Source organism: Lynx canadensis, chromosome A1, assembly GCF_007474595.2.
Source record: "Lynx canadensis isolate LIC74 chromosome A1, mLynCan4.pri.v2, whole genome shotgun sequence".
NCBI classification, from domain to species: domain Eukaryota; kingdom Metazoa; phylum Chordata; class Mammalia; order Carnivora; family Felidae; genus Lynx; species Lynx canadensis.
In genome coordinates this window covers 15,477,085-15,502,949 of record NC_044303.2, presented here as the reverse complement: position 1 = coordinate 15,502,949, position 25,865 = coordinate 15,477,085, and the positions used below count along the sequence as shown (strand labels likewise).

At 40.4% G+C, this 25,865-nt stretch overlaps 1 protein-coding gene across 3 annotated transcripts in view; it reads left to right on the top strand.

Annotated features, from left to right (window-relative positions):
- The first annotated feature begins 2,981 nt into the window (after positions 1–2,981).
- SMAD9 (SMAD family member 9) overlaps positions 2,982–25,865 on the top strand; it is a 76,574-nt gene continuing 53,690 nt past the window's right edge. For 2 of the 3 annotated variants that reach the window (XM_030309145.1, XM_030309107.1), the window contains exons 1-3: positions 2,982–3,024; positions 4,389–4,474; positions 13,157–13,347. The gene's annotated coding sequence lies outside the window, so the exon portion shown is untranslated. The remainder of the gene's footprint in view (positions 3,025–4,388; positions 4,475–13,156; positions 13,348–25,865) is intronic. The other variant, XM_030309135.1, reaches the window with a different exon arrangement.

The following is a 25,865-nucleotide window of genomic DNA, read 5'->3' as shown; positions in this document are numbered from 1 at the left end:
TATTTGGTGATATAACATCTTGTAACATTATTTTTCTCATTTATCCAACTAGTTTGACAGTTCTCTTAGGAACATTGAGGTTTTCATACATAAAAGCTCAAGTATTCTGCACATAGTAGGCATTCTGGGCTGCCTTTATGATGTGTACCTGCATCAGAGCGCCTGGCCAAGGGGGCTAAAATACAGCTACATTCTCCTGCAAAGCGAGCACCCAGAGAGCTGCATTTACCCAGACTGTGGGTGTGGCGGCGGGGGTTCTTTGGCTATGAGTTAGTGGGCATTTCATACTCACTTCTCCGGGTGCTTCTGTGGAGACTCCATGACACCTCCCTTGTGCCTTCACCCTCTAAGTGACACAAAAAGTTGTATGATCATCATTGATCTATGTGTCTTTTCTAGTGGAACCTAGTTTCCTCAGGACCAGTGCTCTGTGTCCACATGATTTGTCCAGGCACCTGTGCTCAGGAAAGTGTTTAATACTCATTATGGACTGAATGATAGCTCTGGAAGAAAAGTTCAAGAAGGAGTCAGAAAAAGCGCAGAGTGAGGACAGAATTACAGATGAAATGTATGAAACTAGAAGTGGGAGGGGTATGTAGGCAACAATTCCTAGTTATGGCTCTGAGTAGAAACATTATAATGCTAGATCAAACATCAGGTATAGCAGATGCACAAAGTAGAATCTTAGTATCTATGGATTACTACAGCCTTTGTCCCCAGCATGTCCTATGCTGAGTACTTTACAAAAGAAAAGGAGGTTTCTCCTCCTGTCACTGTTCTATAGGCTGCAGGAACTCATCTTGCATCAAGTCCTTGCAATTCAGAAAAGGAGGAGATTGGTTTCACTGTGGTTTTCAGGTCTTGAACCAAAACTTTTTTGGAGGTTCCACCAAATCACAACCTGTGACTGAGTCTCCCCCTTCGTAAGATTCCCATTGCATAGTATTTTTTGCTGGAAGTTCCAATAAGCCTAAAATTGCAGTTAATCAAGAAAGCAAGAGGAAAAAATTCAGCAAGGGATTTCCTATTACAAGGATAGTCAGCTTCCGAAAAATGGAGTGCCAACATTGAGCCTTCTTTCCTGGAGTGGGCATTTTCTCCTTGGAACTCATCAGATCTTAGTGTTCCTGTATAGAATGGATTAACTTTCTACACTAGGTTTCAGGAATAAATGGCAGGAATTATCTAAGTGACAGTCTAACTTTTAGGTGTCAAAATTTCCTGGTATGTAAATGATAATGTACAGAAAAAGGAGACGACACACACTCAAAGAACCTGTAAATCCAAGTCCTGCCAACAGCCAGGAGAGTTCCGTGAACTTAAAAAGACTCCATGCCAGAAGCATGAGCCAGCACTGCAGAGGTTATAATTTCTTTCTCTGCATCGTGTCCTCTGCATTGTCTAATGCACATACGGTAACTGAAGCAGTGCCAGAGTCATTTCTTTTCTCAATAACATTAAAAACAAAACAAAACAAAAACAGCACGAGCCACAAGGTATTAATTCTGAGGACTTGGTTTACTCACAGGCAAGTGCACATCAAGGGCACTCTGTAGCTTTTAGCAGTCCAAATGTTTCCTAGTGTCTCACACCCACAATATTTCCAAATTGAACTCTCAGCCTGGAGCAGAGGTAGAGGTAAATGGGCCAGGTGTAGAAAGAGGACTTAAATTCGAGTTTCAGGTTCAAGTACAAATGCTGTTTTAAACAAGGTCATTGCTCAACCACAACATGATAATGCAAAAATGGCATCTGCCAGGGGAAGAAAATGCAGTGCTTTGAGAACTAGAAAAAGCCATTAAATTCAGAGCCTTGAGCTTCATTGGTATCAGGGCCTTCTGGAACACTGATTTTTCTATATAAAGGAGCAAAATGAATACTGCCTCTGCAGCTGAATGCCTTTTCCACGAAGAGGTACTGGCTGATGGGAAATCAAGGATCATGAGTATGTTGGTGGCATTTCCTAAATGTATTCCAGTGTGTATGTATTCTAGGAGTCCACAGTGACTCCAAGAAACAGACTACCCAGGGGATAGCCAGGCCTTAAGGCAAGAAGGCTGTACATTAACATTGCTCAGTGCCCATAAGGTTATCCCTTTATTAGATTAGATAATATTATATGTTATATGCTAGGCTGTTAAGCATACAAAGACATATAAATAAACGACAAGCCACATAATTACCTGACTAGTTTTTACCACCACTCACCACTCACAGTGATTAGATTTTCTTCTGCCCATGCCAATGCAAACCAGTTGATCTGGTGCTGTCGACGGTGTAATGATTCCTTTGGTCTGAAAAGCTAGCAAGCAACGAAAGGCAAGTAACAGTAATCATCAGGGCCCAGAAACGCTGTCAGAAAGAGTGGCTGGTGGGGAGAGGGGGTCCAAACCGATTTGTTGGTCCTGTATCTCTCGTTCTGGTAACAACCCTCCTCGGCCTTAGGCGGACCCAAGAAATCTCAGGAGTGGCGGGTGAGACAGAGAGATGCGAGGTGACCCGGGCTGGCCAGGGCCTCCCCACCGCGGCCGGCCAGGGGGGTTCGGTAGCGCACAGAGGCGAGGCGAGCCTGGGGACCCACGGGAGGACCAGGGAGCAGCGCGGGGCCGCCGCGAGGCGCCCCCGCCGCAAGTTTCCGCGCACGTGGCCGCGGGGCGGGCCGCGCTCCCCCCGCCTCGCGGGCTCCCGGCGCGGCCAGGGCGCGCGGCGGCGGGCGGGGGCGGACCCGTGCGCAGGGCTCCTGGCCGCTTTCCAGGTCGGCGCACTAATACGGGCGATGAGGCTTCGCGGCTCCAGTCTGACTGACGCCGGCTGGGGCCGCCGCAGCCGCCGCCGCCGCCGCCGCTGCAGCCGCTGTCTCGGTCCCCGCCGCCGCCGCCGCCGGGCCCTGCAGCCGCTGGGCGCGCGCAGCCAGGCAGTGAGTGCGCGGCGCTTGGAGCAGGCGGCCGGGGACCCACGGCGGGGGGCGAGGGGGGGTCAGCCAGACCCGGGAGGGGGGGGGATGAGTGACATCGTGGGGGACAGGTAAGAGATGCCCTCCCCGGCGCGCGCTGGGCGAGTGCGTGTGTGCGTGTGTGGCTAAGTTGTTCTTCCCCGAGGGAAGTCTTCGAGGCCCTTTGGTGGGTGGCTTGGTTCTTTGTACTCTCCATCCCTGTATTTCTTGGTGGAGCCTGTTTGGGGTGGGGTGGGGCGGAGGGGACAGCTCCAGGGAGTTGGCCTCGCGCCCTCCGCGTCGCCCCAGCCGCCGGCAAGCGACACCTGGGACCTGTGGGAGGATGCTCGTCCCACTGTGGGGGCGGTGGCCGTGCGGGGCTGTGGCCCAGGGCGTGGGTAGGGATGTGCGCTGGGTCTCCGGCCCCCCCTCGGCTGGGCACCGCGCGGGGGTCGAGCACCGAGGACTGGCGCAGTGGAGACCCAGACTTAGAGCTGGGTAACCGTTGGTTGTGACCGAAAGTTGGGGCGGGGGGGGGGGGCAGGGGAGAAATCGGGGTGGGGGTAGTAATTGCGACTCAGCTGGCCTTCCTGGCCTTCCGTCTCTTAGGCTTTTTACTCTGCTTACCTTTGAGGCACGCGAAGAGGGAAGGGAAAAAAAAAAAAAAAAAGTTGGGAATGTTGTTCAAGTGTCTCCGGGCAAGCGCTTGGATTGTGTTGGGAGCTGGGATGTTTGTCTTTTCCTTCGCCTGCCATTCGGTGCCAGCTCTCCGCAGAGGGGAGGGGGGCGAGGTGGGGAACAGATACAGGAGACTAACTGACGCCAGCATTGTGATCGGAAGGAGGAGCGCGGGGAAAACATTTTTATGGATGGCTAATCGCTGACAAGCCTTCCCGTTACTATTCCTTCCTCCTCCCACCCTTGACAGTGGAAATTTCAAATGATAATTTAGAAATACTCCGTTGACTTGTTTCTGGGTTGGAAGCGGTACTCTGAGAAATCGCCTGCAAATGATGTAAATCTAGTTTTGGAATAAAATTGCATGTAAATTATTTACCCAGTAATTAACAGTCGGATGCACACCCACAGGACACTGTGGATTGCTTTTAATGGATCCAATTTACAAGTGCCATTTCAGTGGTTTGCCAGATTTCTTGGATGCCCTTTTGGAAGTGTGGTTTAGCAGGAATAATAGAGGATAACTGTAAAGTCGTAAGGCATTTAATAATTCTATCTTCTTGGCCATCACTGAGCAGAGCTTTGTGGCATCCTTCAGAGTGAGAGAAATGTTCATACTACCAACATATCTTCTGGCTTAGGAGTCCTGTCGGTGTGAGGGAATGCCATGGGATGTTTATATTTTAAAAATAGTGATCTATATTTAAAAAGGAAGTAAAAGTGAAACCCAGACACATTCTCCTAACTCCATATTCAATACGTCTTTCTATACTTGTAGGAAGCCACGAACAAGATTTTGGACTGCTTTCAAGTTCGTGGTTATCCAAGAAGGACACTGCAGATAAGAAAATGATGTAATAGTTTGTAAGTAAGGAGCATTTTGAATATGACAAAAGTTTAAAATAATATATCAGAAAAATAACTTTTAGCTGTAATAATTGCCTTCATTGATGGCAAGACAATGGTCTTTAGCAGACAGCCTTCAGCCTTTTAATCTATTCTGACCCAACCAACTCCCAGTTTTATGCTTGACTGGCTATCTTTGTCAGAGTTGTTTTATGCTTCAGCTCTGTGGTTTTAAGCTAGGTTTAAGAGAATGCCAACATATTCTTGATGTGAGCAAACTCATTTTTCTCAGTACAGTGTTTCCTAAAGATCAAAGGTATAAACAAATTTTAGGTGAAACCCGTAAGTGCTTTATAATCCTGGCATCTCTGTCATGAGCATCTTAAAGTCGCATGAGCTATTTGGCTTTTCTCCTTGTAAAATATTTTTCTTTTACTTCTATGTCTTCAGTTAATGGCTAATCAGGGAATGTTCACAGATGTCAGTTACTGCATCCCTGATTGCCCAAGACATGGAATGAGAAAGAAGAGTTTTGTTGACTTTTTTCTTTTTTAAATGAAACCTTGCCAAGGATATCTATAAGTAATAAACAACTGGCAAATTTGTTTATGTTTTCTGTCCTTGTGGACAGTCAGAGGAGAAAAAAAATCTGTCAAGAAATAGTTTCATAAAGATTAAGTATTCAGTTTCAGTGTTACAAATAGTTTAATTGTGATTAATGAGAGTGCAATTTCCTTTGTCAAATTGGAGAGCTGATGTTTCATGAGTGGTCACTGTAGCACTTAGGCAGCTAACTAGTTTATATCTTATGTTCTCTTTGCAATAAATAAAATAACAATTTCATCTATTCTGTTTTATTATTTTGGAAATAATACCCACAGAGTGTACTCTGATTTAAGGTAAGGTAAAGGTTATGGGAAATGAAGACTTTTTTTAATTTGCAAAACATACTAATTAAATTTTAAGCCTCCAACAAGGCTTAGTGTAGATTTTGTTTACTGCTTCTAACATTCGGAGAGGAATTCAGAAACAAGGAAGTGTCCAGAGTAAAAGAAAAAATATAGCAGTACAGTTGAAAGCATGAATCTCTTCAAATAGTTGTAATTCTAGGCTGTTGGATTTATATTTCCTTGGTTACTGTTGCTAGTGAGTTGAAAAGTTATTCTAAAGAAAAAAAAAAGCAAACAGTAAATTCATAAGTAGTTGCAACAGTTTGAGCATGCTTTATGGATTTTTTTTTTTCTGTTAACCTAGTGAATGTCCAGGTCATGAATTGTCACATAACAAAAAAATAAACAATTATCCCTTGGCAATAAACTAACCTTTTAAAATAAATATTCCTATAAATAGTGTCTCTTAAGAAACGTGTGCTAAATAAAGTTGTTAAGATTTCAGAGGAGCTGTTAGCATTAGAAGCCATCATACCCTTGAAAGCTGGGTATTAATCTTGCCAGTGCACTGCATGCTGAGACTTCCACCCCAAACCATCCTGAAGACCGTGTATGTCTCTCCTTTGGTGGCAGCCTCAGGCTGACCCCAGACTGCTTTTTCAGGTTTATCTTCCTACTCCTTCCAGATTTTATGCTGTCATTGAAGTAATGGATTATAATTTCCCATGCATGTCGTGGCTTTCCTCTTTCCTGCATCTTTCTTTATTCATGAAAAGGCCTAGAATGCCATCCCCTGCTTCCCAGCCTGTCATCTGATCCTCAGAGCTACCTACATCTTCTCATGTCTTGTGGCCCTGTACAGGTGCTGCCTCCACAGAACTTCCTAATGACCCTGGTCTCAGGTGTGTCCTCCTTTGAGCTCCTATGGCTCTTTGCATTTTCCACCGTTGCCACAGCGTGTCTTGTATTAAGTTACTTGTGTGCTAATTTATTTCTTTTCTTCAGTCAGTGCTTTCAAGTTCTGTGAAGGAAGGGACCATGTTTTCATCTATCTTTGTCATTCCCTTAATACGGACCACGGTGCCCAGCATAGCGGTCAGTCAATAAATATTAATTAAATGACACATCTTTCACTGAACCCATGTTTTTTTCTGAAATAAAAATCTGTAAAGGAGTTTTCCCCCATACAATCGATCTTAGCGTTGGTTCTGTCTTTCAAGAAGCCAGTGTTGAACTTGAGCTGAGGACTTTGTTAAGAGGCTGTGGAGAATTAGCCCTGAAACCCCTCCAGTCCTATTGAGCTTCTTCTGAATATTGTGGCTGAGCATTACAGTCAGGAAAGCTTATATGATACTCCTATTGCATTAGCAATTTTCCATATCAGATTCACTAAATACACAATGGAAACCATTTAGCAAAAAACCCCCCAGATTTTAATGTGATATGGCTACTGCAGTGAAACTCTAATGTGATTCCACAGAAAATTGCTAACACGATATGCTGACCCCTCTCCCCACCCCCACCATAGCCACAGAAAAATTGATACTGTTTTTAGTGTATATGTTTCAAACTATGCTCAAAAAAGAAAAAAAAAAGACTGCTGCTGAGATGAGCTTCTGTTTTAGTCTGGTTGGATCTATAAAGGGTCTTGTTATCAGCCTTGTCAGAGAGCTGAATCTCCCTTTTGTGCCTTGCTCCTTGTGTTACCAAACAATGCTAAATCATTTTGCAAAATGCGTCATATTCTGTTAAGTACCTCAGAATTAATAGAGATAATATAATGTAAAAATATAATTTGTGTATAAATATCATGCTTCTATAATACATTGGATTTTACAGTTTTAATTGGGAAGTCTAATCACGTCAAAACCAATTTTCTAAGAATCAAAGAGATTCTGACAAAACTTGAAATTCAGAACTTAAAATGAAATGCAAAAACATTAAGAAGCAAATTATAAATATGTGTATGCAGCTCTGTATCATTTTAGAAGTCATAAACGCTGAAAAGATTTTGGTTTTTCCCCTTCATTCTCTAACCCACGTTTAATTCAAAGACAAAAATTTAATCCATGAAAGGAGTCCTACAAAGTTCTGATTTTTTCCTATAAAGGCAATTTTGATTTTCTTTCTTGGGGGGGAATACTAAATATCAATTTTTTTCTCTCTTTTTGTGTTATGATTACCTGGTATCATTGGTGGAATTCGTATATGAACATACGAATTTCCCCTTGGGGAAATTTAATATTTGATCACTTCCTTTTCCCCTTTTGCATATTTAATTTTGAAGGACGGTAAGTGGAAAACATGTATTCGTCAGTCATGAAATTGTTTAGTGCAAAAGTAGTGAAAAGCGGTCTTTGCTTTATAAAACATTGCAATTACCAGGGATGACCGTTCATTCCAGAATTGCAGTTGCCAGTTTTTACCGCTGGGCTAATAATCTGTAAAGTGCACAAGTGCTCTGGGGGCCACCCCGACATGTTGACACTGGAGATTGGTTCTGAAACCACCTAGGGAAGAGGCTTTGGGAGTAGTAGAAGTGTGAACGCTCTGTAAGTGGCAACAGCTTAGACTGAGAGCCGATGCTGAGAGCGCTTCCCAGCTGGAGCAGGCCCAGAGCCTTCACCAAACCCTGCTTTATCCCAAGGAATATATTCTTCCACGTAGCCTAGTGTTTTTCACTTTTGATCTGTTAAATTGCTTGAAAGCTGATCAAATGTCGATTTGCTTTGGTTAGTGTGTTTGTGACTGTATGTTTCGATTTGAATTTACGAAATGCAAAAATTGTGCCGTGAGTAGTGTGGGTGGGAGATAGACCCAGATCTGTAGATTGGGACAGTTTATCGGAAGCCTTTAGGAGTTTGTCCTGAGTACTTGTGGGCTGTGGGAGGTTTAGAGCAGACTTTTTTTTTTTTTTTTTTCTTTATGGAGAGTTTGATGCATGGTGAAGTTCAACCGATGTGCTGGGAGTTGGTTTCTGAATTCTTGTATCTAAATTTAACTGACTTAGGAGCCACACATTTCAGAAAATAACTCCGAAAAGGATTTACAGATTCCATCAGAGTTTTCCATCTTGTGGTAGAATATTTGACTTCTACTATTCATGCTTCATTATGAATCCATTAATCCATCTTGTTTTATTCTTTGCTAGGAATCACACATGAGAGAACTGGAGTTTGGCTGGAGTAGGAAGGAGGAAGAGTTAACTGAAAAGTTTGTGCATGGGCTCAGTGGTGAGGATTCGAGGCACCTTAAGCTTGGACAGGCTTATGCATGTCAAAGGCAGACATCGCTTATTTGGACTGGTGTTAGTTTAGAAGGTCTCCGTGGGCTGGCCAAGGAACATATCAGCACTCAGAACATTGTTTCTCTGGGCAAATGCATTCCAGTTTCCAAATGACTACCCCCAAACTGGCACAACTTGTTCATAAAGTGGTGCTGCCGGTGATTAACGGTTATGATTAATGATATGAGTGATTATGGTTATGCTTATGATTAATGGTTATGATTGATGATGTGAGTGACTGTCAGAAGCCAGTGAATGTGGAAGGTGAGAAAATGTGTTAAAGCTAAAAAGATTTTAGTTCTCGTGTGTTTTTCTTTCACTTCTTGGTGCATTTATATCATTCTTTCCCTGTTTTCTAAGGGCAGTAGAATTTCACTTTTAGGAGCAAAAGTTAGATCAGATGTTTGTCAAAGACAAACCTGTGTGTCCCCCATGCTTCCCTTAGGGCTTATTGGTTAATTGTGTTTACATAAAACAGTCATTAGGTGTTGGCTGTGTTTGCAAACAATTGCAAGTTGGTGCCCAGGTATTACTTCAAGGGAGTGGCACTTCCTTTCTGTGGTCATTCATCTAAATTGATTGCAAACACACATTTTAATTTTGTAAAAAAAAAATTGTATGGATTATGTTTGGTGTTTTAAAATGTGATTTTTGTGGGGCTCCTGGGTGGCTCAGTCGGTTAAGCGTCTGACTTCGGCTCAGGTCATGATCTCATGGTTTGTGGGTTCGGGCCCCGTGTTGGGCTCTGTGCTGACAGCTCGGAACCTGCTTTGGATTCTGTGTCTCTCCTTCCCCCACTCACACCTCTCTCTCAAAAATGAATAAACATTAAAAAAAAATTTTTTTTAGTAAAATATGATTTTGTGGATATATTAATTGGTCTAGAAAGTGGGACTTATAAATTTGGGGGCTTATAAAGGTTATTCATTCAATCGTTGTTTGTTCTGTGCCTATTGTACTTACACTGCTTGTGAGGCCCCAAGTCCTAAGGACCATATAACAAAATAAAGTAACAGAAGCAAATAAAATCTTGATTTCCAGGATATCATAGCCTAATTAGAAAGAGAGTGGTGAGGAAGGCAAATATCAGAATATTTATCAAATGGTAAATTTTTTTTTAAATTTTTTAATGTTTATTTATTTTTGAGACAGAGAGAGACAGAGCATGAATGGGGGAGGGTCAGAGAGAGAGGGAGACACAGAATCTGAAGCAGGCTCCAGGCTCTGAGCTGTCAGCACAGAGCCCGACGCAGGGCTCAAACTCACAAACTGTGAGATCATGCCCTGAGCCAAAGTCGGAGGCTCAACCGACTGAGCCACCCAGGCACCCTGGTAAATTTCTTTATGCAAAAAAAGAAGTAATCTATTTGGATTTCTCTATATTTTTTCCTGGTTAGAATTCCATTTTTACTTTGTGAATTTTGCATCACCCTTGAGAAGGATAATTAGAATGGTCCCATTTAGTTTAGGATTCTAAATAAAAGTGAAATACAAGGTATAATGGGAATAGAGATTCTTGCCGTAAGTCCTTGCAAGAAGTTAAGGAAGCTGACGATGTCCCTAGGCCTGGAATTGTACTACTGTGTCTATCAAGAGAAGAGACCTTGCTTCTCTGGTTTTCTTCCTTAGGAGGAAACCACCCATGACCCTTTTAATAGCAGTAATAATAATCTTCTATAGCCTGCCTGGTAATAATGTGTTTAGATTCCTGTCTCCCCCCATAGAGTATAATATCACAAAGCGAAGAGACCGTGTTTTATCTTAAAATACCAGCACCTAGAATAGGTGTCTGGCTCATCCTTGATGCTTGATACATTTAGTTTCTTCCTTCAACCACGGTCCTTTCTCTTCCCTAAGATATGTTGGTGTTTTGTAGAATAAGGTGGAAGGAAGGATAAGGCATTTGGATTTTAATCTGTAGACAAAAGAAAACTATTACATTTTAACCTGTGGTCAAAAGAGAAATACTGAAGGGTTTGAGCAGGAGAATCACATCATCAAAGGGGCGTTTGAAAAGAGATTGAAGACAAATAGATATGGTACTTCTAAGTGGCCACATTCATACTAAGCAAAGCTGCCGAGATGGTATTTGACACACCATCTCCACTGCTTCATGCATGTCATTGGCAATTAAAAATCTGAGTTTCTCCAAACAGCAATCTATAACACGGTTATTAGTGATTCTTCTCCATCAGTTTCTAATCTCCACAGCTCAAGCAGCCCTTGGCCCGGAAACTCAACCTCCCACAACATACACGCATCAACGAAACTTTAAAAATTACCCATACACCATTTTAAAAAAACACTTAAAGTATTATTTATAGCCATTTAACACTTTGCAGGTATTCACGTACAGGTCAGTGTTCTTATAACACACTTTAAGTAGAAAGACTATTAAGTGCACAGGAAGGAGGGAAGGCATTATATATGCTTTTGCTTGTCAAAGGAATTTGTTATATTACATCAGCAAAGCAATGGCTCAGAATCAGAAGTTAGACTAATTATATAGGGCTTCATAATGTAGTAGTTGATGTTATCGATGAGACTGGATTTTACCTTCATTCGTGCAACGTTTATTGTGTGCCAGACCTAGTGTTAGGCAGTTCAGAGCACTCTGTAGCATGGCCTGTGGCCTTCAGAAAGAGCTGAGCTTCTCTGGGGAAAACAAATAACCACGGTAAGGAAGCAAGTGTCCTCTGTGCTTTTGTGAGGGTGTATGCCAGGTGCTGTGGAAGCCCAGAAGAGCTGTGGAGAGCTCATTAACGCTGCTGCCTGGGGCCATGGGGGAGGTTTCCAGGATGTAGCTGCTCACAGGCCTCAGGGCAGAGGAGAAGCAGTGCAGGGCAAAAGGAGTGAGGATTGATGAGTCTGGGAATGCCATTTGAGGAGAAAGATTGTGAAGAGCCTGGTTGGAAAGTGATGCTCAAATCATCAAATCTTACCCACCATACTGCTTCCCACCCTCCCCCGTGTAAAATACATAAATACACACTCATAATAGAAATTTGGAGACGGGACGCCTGGCTGGTTCAGTGGGTAGCACATTTGACTCTTGATCTCGGGACTGTGAGTTCAGTCTCCAACGTTGGGTATAGAGATGACTTGAGAAAAATAGGATGGCTCAGTGAGTGAAGCGTCCAACTCTCGATTTTGGTTTAGGTTATGATCTCAAAGTTTGTGAGATGGAGCCCTGGGTGGGGCTCTGTGTTGATAACTCAGAGCCTGCTTGGGATTCTCTCTCCCTCTCTCTCTGCCATTCCCCACTTGCACAGGCGTGTTTGCACAAGCACTCTCTCTCAAATAAACATTAAAATAAAATATTTTTTTTTTAATTTTTTTTTTCAACGTTTTTATTTATTTTTGGGACAGAGAGAGACAGAGCATGAACGGGGGAGGGGCAGAGAGAGAGGGAGACACAGAATCGAAACAGGCTCCAGGCTCCGAGCCATCCGCCCAGAGCCTGACGCGGGGCTCGAACTCACGGACCGCGAGATCGTGACCTGGCTGAAGTCGGACGCTTAACCGACTGCGCCACCCAGGCGCCCCTAAAATAAAATATTTTTAAAAAGGAAGAAATTTGGAGACCAACTGTTTAAAGCAGAAATAAAAGACTTTTAACTCCAACCCCTGGAAATAGTTACTGTCCTAGTCTGTTTTAGTCTCAGTGCAAGATTTGTCACTAAAAAGTGTGCAGGGATCTGCTCTGGACTTGGAAGGACAGGCCGCTAGGGGTCCAACAGGGAGGGTGCTCTTGGTGGGGGGTGGTGTGCAGATGAGGGGAGGCCCAGTAGGACACAGATGCCTGGGTAGAGTAGACTCATTGAGGACATCTGGGATGGGGCATAGCTGAGAAATATGTGGAGGATCCATCCATGGGATTTGATGACCTAGGGAAATTGAGGAAATTGGGATTGAGGAAGAGGATGAATAACATTTCCATGGGGTTGTTCTGAGTCTGTTTCTAGCTTAAGCAAGTGGTTGGGGAGTGGTGCTCCCAGAAATTATGGAGGAAAAACTGTTTTAAGAAAGCTAATAGGTTCCATTTCTTTCTCTTTTAAACAAAATAATAAACATTTTTTGAGCAGTTTTAGGTTCACAGGAAAAATTGAGCGAAAGGTACAGAGAGTTCCCATATACCTCCTACCGCCCTCCCTCCCCCGCCCACATGCACAGTCTCCCGTACTATGGATGTCCTCCACCAGAGTGGTGCATTTGTTACAGTTGATGATCCTACACTGGTACATCATTATCACCCAAAGTCCATGGGGTGTTGTACATTCTATACATTCTATGGGTTTGTGCAAATGTATAATGTGCAAATAGCCATTGCGATATCATACAGAAGAGTTTTACTGCCCTAAAAGTCATCTCTGCTCCACCTGTTCATCCGTCCGTCTCCCCAACTCCTGGCCTAGATTCCATTACTACATTGGAACATACTGCATTTAAGGATCTTGGAGTATGGAAGTCAGTGGTGGTCAAATTTTAATGAAAAAAAAAAATTTTTTTTTTTTAAACCAACAGGGCCCTCAGATCAAAGAAGCCTCATTAAGTAAAGCTGAATGAAAACGGGCTGCTTTGGTGGAAGGTGGCAATCTGCAGAGGGACGAAGCCTAGTGCTTTGCCATTCTCCTGGTGTCCAAGTCCGTCCTGCCACTCTCTTGCTGCTGTGTTTGAGACTCTCTGTGGTCTCCAGAATTTTGAAGAACTGCATGGTAAGCAATTCTGGAGCTGGAAAGAAGGGCTGGTAGTTCCCAGATGCAGCGACCTCAAACTCTTGTGCTTTTCAGAACTGGTGTCTGCTTTTCAGGAGCTTTTTCGTTGTTTTGTTTGGCTGGTTTTGGTCCCTTTCCTTGGGGCCAGGCCACCAGCTTTGATTTCACTTTGCTGTCACGTACCTGCTGGTGGCATTCCTCATCTGTCTCCCAGTTTGCTGTTCTGATTTGCTGTAAACTTCGAAATCCTGTAAACCCGCTTGTTTAACCTAAGTCGCAAATAGTTGCAAATAGGTCCTATGTGATCTTTTCTGTACAGACTTGATAACATCCATTTTGGCAGGTACAGCTCTTTTTTGCTTGTTGGTAGTTCTCAGGTTTTGTACAGTTGGAACTGCTGGATAGTCAAATTTTATACAGTGATCATCTCATTTCTCTTGGGGTCCATTTATCTTCTTGCCTTTTCCCTCTTTCTGACTGGTCCTGGAGTTATGTAGGAAGTATGTATTGCGGCCTCAGGAATATCTGTCCATCGGCTCTGTTGGGTGAATTGTAGCATTTCATGCTGATTAGGAAGAAAATGATGTCATAATTTGATTCCTAATGAGACACTAATATGTTGAGATGGTTGAGATACTGTTTTTTTTTTCTTTTTATGTGAACATTTGTCCTCTTTTTTCCTTCTTTGTCTCTGCTGATTTTCTGATGTTGTTTTCCTTTTTTTTTTTCTTTTCTTTTCTTCTTTTTTTGGCACCTTTTACTTCTACAGTGAGGCATGTAGGAGGAATAAGTAGAAGTATAACCACTTGTTAGTAATAAAAAATAGTATCTTTGCATTAAGTTTACAGTGTTCAAACTGCTTTTGCACACATCCTCTCAGTATGAAAAGCAGTGATTTTTCTTTCAGTTTTGCAGAGGAGGAAATAGGATCAAAGTGGTTGATTACTTAAAGGTCACATTAGTGAGGAAGCTAGCATTCAGTTTCAAGTCTTCTTCCTCCACGTCCTTCCTCCAAATATTCATTATATCGTGTTGCATCTTTTCCTGGAGGCACTAGTTACATTGTGGGCCCTTCCAAACTTAAATAATAAAATACCACACTTGTGGGGTAGTCTATAGCATCTCTCCAAGAAAATGCTGTCGATGTACAGAAGAGAATGTGGTGGGGTGCCTGGGTGGCTCAGTCGGTTAAGCATCTGACTTTGGCTCAGATCATGATCTCTCACGGTTTGTGAGTTTGAGTGCCACGTCGGGCTCTGTGCTGACAGCTCGGAGCCTGGAACCCACTTTGGATTCTGTGTCTCCCTCTCTCTCTGCCCCTCCCCTGATCATGCTCTGTCTCTCTCTCTCTCTCCTTCAAAAATAAATATTCAAAAAAAAATTAAAAAAAAAAAGAATAGAGTGTGGAATGCTAGAAACTTACGCTGTAATCTTCCCAAGATTGTTTTGACATTCTCTGACGACAGTCTTATGAGTTGCTTAGCGTTAAAATGTTCAATCATGCTCTTACTATTCAGAATAGCACGTGGAAAAAAAATGTGTAACATTTTAAGTCTACCTTAAAAGTGGCCCAAACGCTTAGGTGTATTTGTTAGATCCTCTCTTTGCTGCTTTATTACCTGTTCTTCTTCCCTTTCACTATAAAATATCAAATAGGCAATAGAATAATAATTCTGTCTCTAAAGGTGGTAGGGAGAAACAGTAAAAAATGTATCCTGTCTTTTTATGAAAAACACAAACAAACAAAAAACAATTCCATGGGCGCCTGGGTAGCTCAGTCAGTCGGGCTTCTGATTTTGGCTCAGGTCATGATCTCACGGTTCATGAGTTCAAGCCCCATGTTGGACTCTGTGCAGATGGTGCAGAGCCTGCTTGGGATTCTCTTTTCCTCCTTCTCTCTCTGCCCCACCCCTTCTCTCTCTCTCTCTCTCTCTCTCTCTCTCTCTCTCTCTCTCTCCCTCTCAAAATAAATAAACTTAAGAGAAAGAAAAAAATAAAAAATAATTCTAAATCTCCACTGAAACTTAAGAAATGATAGCCAATCAACATTGACATTTTAGCTGAAAAATCAAACTAGATGAGTGTTCAAGAGGACCATATCCCAGGGATTTAAGTGAACGTAAATCAAGCCTATCCCAGTGACCTATTAAGTATAAATCCCAATGACACCAGTTTACTTCAGCACCTCCTGTCATGAGCACAGGGCTGCCTATTATAGTCCTGTCTTGGTGTAGGCAAAACTATCACTTTTAATCAGGACCTTTTGTGAAATTCAGTACTAATGTAAAAAGTAATGAAGCTGGTTTTGGAGTTCTGTTTTAAAATAAGATTGTGTGTATACTTTATGCACGTGGGGGTTTTGATATATTTGTGGGATTTTATTGGATGAGACTCAGGCAGTCATTATGTAGTTTGGGCCACAGTTTACCCAAATCCACAACTGTTGACAAAGATTAACTTCAAATATTCTGGTACTTAGTTGTGTATTATAGGGTAAATTTATTAATCCAGTAACATTTTCAGGTAGTAGGTTCTATTACATTCCTATTAAGGAGGGGTCATAAAATCAGTTTTATGAAAGAGTGAATTTCAAATTCTGTGGACCTTCTAATGGATTTGAACACACAGAGATTCTGGAGTATTAGTAGATTTTAATACAACTTCAAATATCAGATGTGGGGGTGCCTGAGTGGCTCAGTCGAGTGTCTAACTCTTGATCTTGGCTCAGGTCATGATCTCATGGCTCGTGTTGGGCTTGTGCTGACAGCATGAAGCCTGCTTGGGATTCTCTCTCTCTGTCTCTCTCTCTCAAAAATAAATAAACTTATATAAACATATAGAATGAATATCAGATGTGTTCGTGCATGAAAAGACTTCTATTTCTGCTTTCTTTCAGAATGCTCACAGTTGTTGAATCTATGGATGTTTTTTGAATGTAATTATTTGCTTTGACTGAAGGAATTTTATAGTTTGTATTGTAAAAATAGCTGATTCCAAAAAAATAAAGCTCAAAAATATTGATCGATAATATGTAAAATTGCCATTGGTTGGTTCTGGGATAGACAATAGATCTCATTAAAAAAATAATCTTTCTGGACATTGTTCTGTATTTTCACCTTTTCTTAGAGTAGAAACAAATGATATTTTTAAAACAGTACTTTCTTTCTCCCCCATGCTACAACCATCAGAGAAAATTGATATGTTTACATGAATCAGCATTAAGTGGAAGAAAGGATCTGAAAGGCAGGCAAAATGCCGGGGATGGCACAAAACTATGCCTGTCCTTCACTGAGTATGGGCTGTTGAAAGGAGATTATCCTATATAATTGGGCCTGGGGTTTGTGTGTGATGTCCTGGCATTTTATATTATCAGGGATTCTAATTTCTTTCAAGACATGCATGTACCAATGGCACATTATTTTCCATCTCAAATTTAGATAAAAACCTAAAATTCTGGGGCGCCTGGGTGGCGCAGTCGGTTAAGCGTCCGACTTCAGCCAGGTCACGATCTCGCGGTCCGTGAGTTCGAGCCCCGCGTCGGGCTCTGGGCTGATGGCTCAGAGCCTGGAGCCTGTTTCCGATTCTGTGTCTCCCTCTCTCTCTGCCCCTCCCCCGTTCATGCTCTGTCTCTCTCTGTCCCAAAAAAAATAAATAAACGTTGAAAAAAAAAATTAAAAAAAAAAAACAAAAACCTAAAATTCTGTTAGTGGGAGACATTATTTGTAAAATCCCTTGACGACAGTGATGAAGCAAATTATTATAACATTTGGAGTGAGACTTTTTCCACTGTATTTTATTGTGATAAAACACACAAAATTTACCACTTTAGCCATTTTTAAGTGTACAATTCAGTTGTATTAAATTCATCACATTGTTGTGCAACTATCACTACCACCCTTCTCCAGAACTTTTTCACCCTCCCCAATTGTGACTGTGTCCCCATTCAACAGAACTTCCCATGCCCCTTTCTTCTAGTACCCGTTCTATTTCCTGTCTTTATGAATTTGCCTATGCTAGTTACCTCATATAAGTGGAATCAAAATTTGCTTTTATTTTTTAAGTTTAAATAAACTTGTTTTGAGAGAGAAAGAGCACACTTGTGCGCACAAGTGGGGGAGGAGCAGAGAGAGAGGGAGATGGGGAACCTCTAGCAGGCTCTGTCCTGCCAGCACAGAGCCTGACTCGGGGCTGGAACCCATGAACCTCGAGATCATGACCCAAGCCAAAATCAGGAGTCAGACGCTTAACCAACTGAGCCACCCAGGCACCCCAAAATTTGCTTTTTTGTGTCTAGCTCGTTTCATTAGTGTAACATCTTCAAGTTTTATCCATGTTGTAGCATGTATGAGAATTTCTTTCCTTTTTAAGGCTGACTAATATTCCATTGTGCATATCTACCACATTTTGTTTACCCAGTCATCTGTTGATGGACACTTAGGTTGTTTTTCTCCTTTTGGCTGGTGTGAATAATACTTCTGTGAATATTGGTGTACAAGTACCTGAGTACCTGTTTTCAGTTCTTTTGTGTGTACATCTAGGGATGCAATTACTGGGTCATTTAGTAATTCTGCATTTAATTTTTGAAGAGCTTCCAAGCTGTTTGCCACAGTGGCTGAACCACTTTATAGTCTCACCAACAATGCACAAAGATTCTCCTTTTTCCACACCCTTGCCAACACTTGTAATAGCTATCCTAATGAGGGTGAAGTGGTATCTCATTGTGGTTTTGATTTGCATTTCCCTAATGACTATTGATGTTATGATGTTATCATACAATCATATGCTTGTTGACCATTTATATATCTTCTTTGGAGAAATGTCTTATTCAAGTGCTTTGTCCCCTTTTGAATAGTATTGGTTTTTCTTTTGGTTGTTGAGTTATAGGAGTTCTTTATCTATTTGGGATATGAATCATTTATCGGATATGTATATATATGTATATATATGTATTTATATATATGTATATATATGTATATATATGTGTATATATGTATTTATATATTATATATATTTAATACTTTATATACATTTATAATTATAATTTATAATTATATAGTTTTATATTTTATATATTTTATTATATATATTATTTATTTATAAAAATTTATTTATTATATATATTTTTATATATGTATATATATGTATTTATATATATGCGTTATATATATTTATATATATATTTTTTTTTCCACCTACTTCTGTATGTGATTTTTCACATACTTCTGTATGTGATTTTTCACATTTAAGAGTTACTTCTGTGGAATTTCATAACATTTGGTCATCTAAATAAAGGGAATCACGTATGTTTTTCAAAAGTCTTTTGTTTTTAAAACTAGTCTTAGATCACATTAATTTTGAAGAAATCATGGTTAGATTAGAGGATATCTAGCCGGCATATATCAGTGTGTGATATAACTGTCAGTGAAACAGCATTTCAACTGCAAACAAAGTTAGAAGGGACATTTGGCTTTTTGTAGGTTTAGAAATTTGGATCACTGAAGAAAGTTAGCTGCCATCACTTCAGAGTCTGTTTTCTCAGTGTCCTCCTAATTTAAAAGCTTTCATTTGGGTTAAGAGAGTTGTAAAGCACCTAAATTAGAGATAGGAATTTTTAAGACTTGGTTCCAGTTCTGCTTTTGACATATTGATATATTGATAGTGTTGAAAATCCAGCAGCAACTAAACCAAAAAACAAAGACATTTAAAAAAGTGTAAGACCCAGCGCCTGGATGGCTCGGTTAGGCCAGCATCCAACTTCTGCTCAGGTCATAATCTCACAGTTTAGAAGTTCAAGCCCCGCCCCAGGCTTTGTGCTGACAGCTCTGAGCCTGGAGCCTGCTTCGGATTCTGTCTCCCTCACTCTCTCTGTCCCTCCATGCTCAAGCTCTGTCTCTCTCAAAAATAAACATTAAAAAACAAAACAAAAAGTATAAGGCCTTTGGAACAGAAAAACAATGAGAAATATTTTTAGTCTCGCTTATATGTGGAATCTAAAAAAAAAAAAACCAGTGGGGCACCTGGGTGGCTCAGTCCGTTAAGCATCCAACTCTTGATTTTGGCTCAGGTATTCATCTCAGGGTTACTGAGATTGAGCCCACTTCAGGCTCTCTGCTGACAGCATGGAGTCTGCTTGGGATTCTCTTTCTCCCTCTCTGTCTGCCCCTTTCCCACTTGTGCCCAAGATCTCTCTCAAAATAAATTAAAAAATTAAAAACAAACAAACAGAAACAAAACCAAGCTCATAGGTACACAGAATAGGTAGGTGGTTGCCAGAGGTTTAGGATGGGGTGTGGGCAAAATAGGTGAAGAGTGTCAAAAGGTGTACAAACTTCGAGTTACAAAATAAACAAGTCATGGGATGTAACATACAGCATGGTGATATAGTTAATGATACCATATAGTATATTTGAATGTTGCTAAGAGAGTAGATCTTAAAAGTTTACATCATAAGATAAAAATGGTGACAGATGTTAACTAGACTTGCTGTGGTGATCATTTTGTAGTGTATACAAATATTGAATTGTGCTGTACATCTGAAACTAATATAATGTTTTATGTCAATTATATCTCAGACAAGGAGATTTTTAGGAAGAATAGATTAGAAAGAAAGAATAGGATTAGAAGGGAATGACCAGGAGTCAATTTCAAGAAATGAAAATCTAGGGGCGCCTGGGTGGCTCAGTCGGTTGAGCGTCCGACTTCGGCTCAGGTCATGATCTCGCGGTCTGTGAGTTCGAGCCCCGCATCAGGCTCTGTGCTGACAGCTCAGAGCCTGGAGCCTGCTTCGGATTCTGTGTCTCCCTCTCTCTCTGCCCCTCCCCTGCTCATGCTCTGTCTCTCTCTGTCTCAGAAATAAATAAAACATTAAAAAAAATTTTTTTTAAATGGAAGTCTAGGCAGAGTTTCTCACCTACTGGCACTTGGGGCCAGATAATTCTTTTTTTTTTTTTTAGGTCTTTATGTATTTGTTTTGAGAGAGAGAGAGAGAGAGCACATGAGCAGAGTAGGGACAGAGAGAGAGGGAAAGAGAGAATCCCAAGCCGGCTCCGTGCTATTAGCACAGAGCCCTACCTACATGGGCCTTGAACCCACAAACTGTGAAATCATGACCTGAGCTGAAACCCAGAGTCACACACTTATAACCGACTGAGTCACCCAGGGGCCCAAATAATTCTTTGTTGTGCACACTGTTCTCTGAGTTGTGGGATGTTTAGCAGCATCCTTGGCCTCTATGCACTAGATGCCACTGAGGCCCGCTCCCTCTGGCCCACTTCTGGCAACCCAGAATGTCTCCAGACATTGCCAGATGACCGATGGGGGGCAAGGTCACCCCCTCTTCCCTCACTGAGAACCACTGGTCTAGGATGATGAGAGCCTGACCTGTGTTCTAACAGAAGAATGGTGATGAAAAGGGGAGAAAAAGTGAAATTTTGAGTAGAGGAGAGGAAGACAGTTTCTGATACTTAAAATTTATTAAGCATCTACTATTTCTTGGGCACCAGCACTAGGAGACATAGTCATTTAACATAATTAGTAATAAATATTTATTAAATGCCATTTTTTTTGCGAAGGATTGGAGCTACAGAGGTGAACAAGGTAGTCACATCCTTAAAGACTTTGTTATTTAATAGAGGAGGGACATATATACAAACAAGTTATGATCCAAACTGAAAATAGTAATGTGTATAAGGTACTGCCTGAGAAGAGAATTCTATCTACGATACCTGAGCTGCACTTGAAGGATAAATAGCAGTTTCCCCTCCTGTGGTGGGCTTTGCAGGGGAGGTGGTGAACTGCCCGTGGTCTTTTTTATAGATCCTAAGATGAAGACCAAGTTCATGCAAAGCTCTCTCCAGGCTGTCACCTCTGTCCAGGGAATAAAACTCTCAGACCATAATTATACCTAGGACGACTACACGGGGCAATTGTGCATTTTCCTCCAGGCTTCAGTAGAGCAATTAGCACCTGGCAAATCCCAGAGCTATGCGATTTTAGCGCTAGTTTATTTATTTCACATACCGTGTTAAATCATCCTCAGTGCAAGAGGATTAGGAGATGCATATCTAACTCCCATAATAAGTCAAACTCTGCCAAATTATATCATTAACACTTTGTTGATTTTGAAAAATTAAATAAGAGGCATATTTGCATTCTGTGGTTAACAGTTTCTTTATTAACCCGTAGGCGTACTGTAATGGAACCTGGAAACAGATGGAACCATATGGCTTTATTTGTGGGGTGGCAATATGTTGCTTAATCTCATGGGAGCAGTATTTGCTATTATGTAAGAAAAATACAATTAATCCGTGGCAGTTTATGTAATATATATTCAATAGGAGTGATACCCTTCATCCTTCCTTAAGTATTTACATTTTAAACATTTTGCAAATTGGAAAAGAAAGTAATGAACACCAAAGAAAATTTGCCAATGCATCTATCTTAAACTGCCCTACATGTACTTTAGCTCTGCTATTTCTTCACTGGCTTCTGTCCCACTAGAAACAATAGTGTTCAGACTTGCTGATGTCACTACCCAGTTATTTAATTTGACTAAATGCGATAGGTGTATTTATTTAAGATTTTGTTCAGAATTTTTTTTAAAAGGTCAGTATGGTACTTTTACATTGCAGGGGATGTTGTGTGATATGATTGTAAAATTAATTAACTTATCAAGAATAATTATTTACATATGCTAAGAGCCATAGAGACTCTTAAGATAAGATGCAAAAGCTATTTGCCCTTTCAGTTCACAGAAAATAATTCACTGTTATTCATTCTGTTTCATCTTATCTGATGTTTTGTTTTTGAAAAATATAAAATGTTCAACGTGCTAGTAACTAAATGGTTTTTAGTCTTAGTACATTTCAATTACTAAAGACTGACTCACACACCAGAATGGCTCCTGCTGCGCATGCCCTCCTGGCAATATGGTTTTGAAAGGGTCCCTTGGCACTGGAGCCTGAGACCTTAAATTGCCCCTCCTTCTTGCCATTTCAACTGTTCTTTGACAGGAGTTGCTCAACCATAGTTTTCTCTCCCTTTCCTCTTCTCCTCCCACCCCCATTACTTTCTGGGAGCTGTGAGTGACTCTGTGAGCCCATTCATTCATTTAGTAAATATTAAACAAGCTAGGCTCTATTTTGTGTGCTGGGGTACAGCAGTGAACAAAATGGTCAAAAAATTCACATCCTAATACAGTCAATGTTGTGGGGAGGAAAAAGAGACAATAAATAATAAAAATAAGTAAACTACAAAGCAATCTTGAAAAGGGAGAACAAAGTTGGAAGGCTCACACTTCCCAGTCTGAAATATCCTAGAAAGATACAGTAATCAAAACTGTGGAATTGGCGGGGCGCCTGGGTGGCTCAGTCGGTTAAGCGTCCGACTTCAGCTCAGGTCACAATCTCGCCGTCTGTGAGTTCGAGCCCCGCGTCGGGCTCTGGGCTGATGGCTCAGAGCCTGGAGCCTGCTTCCGATTCTGTGTCTCCCTCTCTCTCTGCCCCTCCCCCGTTCATGCTCTGTCTCTCTCTGTCTCAAAAATAAATAAACGTTAAAAAAAAAAAATTTTAAAAAAATAAAAATAAAATAAAATAAAGGAGAGTAACATAGCCCTGTATGTTAACTAACTGGAATTAAAATAAAAACTTAAAAAGAGTACACTTATCTTGATAAGCAATGAGTCATGAATAGAATTGTTGAATCATTATATTGTACACCTGGAACTAATATAAAATTGTATGTTAATTATCCTGGAATTAAAAATTAAGCAAATAAAAAATTATAAATAAATAGATATAGTAAATAAATAAATAAATAGATAAATAAAACACTACAGAAACAGAAATGCTCTGGGGTAGTTACATGCCTGGCATGTTCAAGGCAAAGTAAGGAGGCAGTTGTGGCAGAAGTAGAGAAAGCAAAGGGGACAGTAGAAGGAAGAGAGATCAGGGAAGTGGATGCTCAAGGAAGGGTCATTCTAACGTGCCACCAGGGTTGAGAATATAGTACTGCAGAGCCTTGTAGACCACTGCAAAGACTTTTATTTGGAGTGAATAAAACCTTTGGAGAGTTTTGAGCAGAGAAGGATCACGAAATTGATTTGTCTTAATAGGGTCGACCAGACCTGTGTTAAGAACAGACGAGGAGCAAGTGCAAAAACAGGAAGACCAGTTCGAAGGCCATTATAATAATATAAGGAAGTGTTGTTCTGGCTCTGCTTATTCCATACGACACAGTTTCACCCACACTGTCATTTCCTTTCCCACCTAAAGATGCTGATGAACTTGGGACTAAATCCCTTTGCTTCAGCCCTGTCGTCTGAGCTCCAGATCCTGTACCTAACTGCCTACTGAATTCCACTTTGATACAGTGCTTCTCCTGAACGTCTACCCACCATACCATTTGAAACCCGGTATATCCCAAATAGACTTCATTGCCATCTATCTGACCCCTGACTTCAATTCCTCCTGAATTTGCCATTTTAATGAATGATATACCATCACCTATGTGCCCAAGAAATCTGGACTCTTCCTACTCCCTTAGTCCCAAGAGTCAAGATTTTTTTATATTTTAAAATCTTTACTTTTTCATATAGATTTCAAAATCACCAAGTCAAGTTATACAAAAAAATACTACTGCAAATCCTGTCAAAATGGCACAGTGTCTACAGATTTATTTGCGGAGAACTGAAATCCTAACAGTTTTGAGCCTATAAATTCATAAACCTGATATAACTCTTCACTTAATTTCTTCCTGCAGTGTTTTGCAGTTTTCATTATAGAGTTCTTGCCCATTTTTTAAATTAAATTTATTCCTAAGTTTATTTCGGGGGGTTTGATAGTATTGTAAATGCTTTTACTTACTTCATTTTCCACTTGTTCGCTGCTACTTAGTAGGAATAGAATTGGTTTTGCACATTTACCTTTTATCCTGCCACTTGCTAAATTCACTAGTTTCAATTTTATAAAAATGGATTCAGTAGGATTTTCTTTGTTGTTATTTTTGTTGTTTTGAATATAAACAGTTTTACATCTTCTTTTCTAAGCATTATGCCTGTTTTTCCCCCTTGCTATATTGCACTAACCAGAACAATGATGAATAGAAGTTGTGTGGGTGGATTTTCTTGCTTTGTTTCCAATCTTAGTGAAAAGTACTTGATGTTTCACCACTGGTTATGATGTTAGGTATAGGCTATTGTGGCTGTCCTTTAAAGACTATGGAAATTTCCTTCTATTTCTAGTTTGCTGGGAGTTAATAATTTTTTAAAACTCATGGATGGGTAGTGACTTGTCAAATGCTTTTTCAGCATTTATTAAGATAATAATATGGTATTTTTCCTTTATTCTGTTTATATGGTGAAGTATGTTGATTTGTTTTCAAATGTAATGCCAAGCTTGGATTTCTGTGTTAAATCCTACTTGGACATGGGTATTAATCTTTTTAATACTGCTGGAGGTTATTTGCTTGTATTTTGTTAAGGATATTTATATCTATGTTTCTAAGTGGTCTCTTCCAGGGAAAGTTTTTAGTTGTGAATTCAGTTTAACAGGGATAAGGCAATTCAAATATTCAATTTCTTTCTCTGTAGATCAAAAATTAACTATGTTGTATACATCTGTGTAACCCACACTTTTATTAAGACCTAGGACATTTCTATCACCCCCAGATGTTCCTGCTAATGAACTTTGGATAAATAGCTCTTTGTAATTTAGGCTCTATATGAACTGAGCAATTATAACCGAAACTGCATTGTGGTATACCTTTTTTTACCAATCACATATTAGCTTTATTTTGTTATCATTTATTAAAAATTAAAAAAAAGAAATTAAAAAAATAGATATTCTGTTAGGTTATCAAAACAGGTTATCAAAATCTGCATTTTTTTAGTATTTAGGAAAAAAATTATTTTAGAACATCTTCTCAAGATTTCCCACATTCCTTAAGTTGATGCCAGATTTAAAACAGACAGACATGAATATATTTTAGATTTCTTGCATTGTGGTAGACTCATTTGAATGGCAGGCTGAACTTAAGCAGAAAAGGGCTTTGTCATAACATAGAATACTGTGCAGCAGTTAAAAAGAATGAAGGAGATTTATACTATACTAACATAGAAAATAACCTTAAGCAAGTTGCAAAATGATAAAATATTTTTATTTTTTATTTTATATTAGAGCGAGAGAGCATGTGATTTGAGGAGAGAGGTAGAGGGGGAGAAAGTGAGAGAGAGAGAGAGAGAGAGAGACAAAGTCCTAAGCAGGCTCCGTGCCCAGTGCAGAGCCTGACTTGGGGCTCCAACCATGACCCAGGGATAATGACCTGAACCAAAATCAAGAGTCTGATGCTCAAATGACTGAGCCATCCAGACACCTCTGATTAAATAATTTAAAAAAATACAAACTAATACTACAATTTTTTGTAAGGATCTATCTATGGATGAACATGCAGAGTAAAATACCTAAAAATAAGCTCAAACTTGTAACAGTAATCATAGCAAGAAGTACATGAGGATTTGGGGA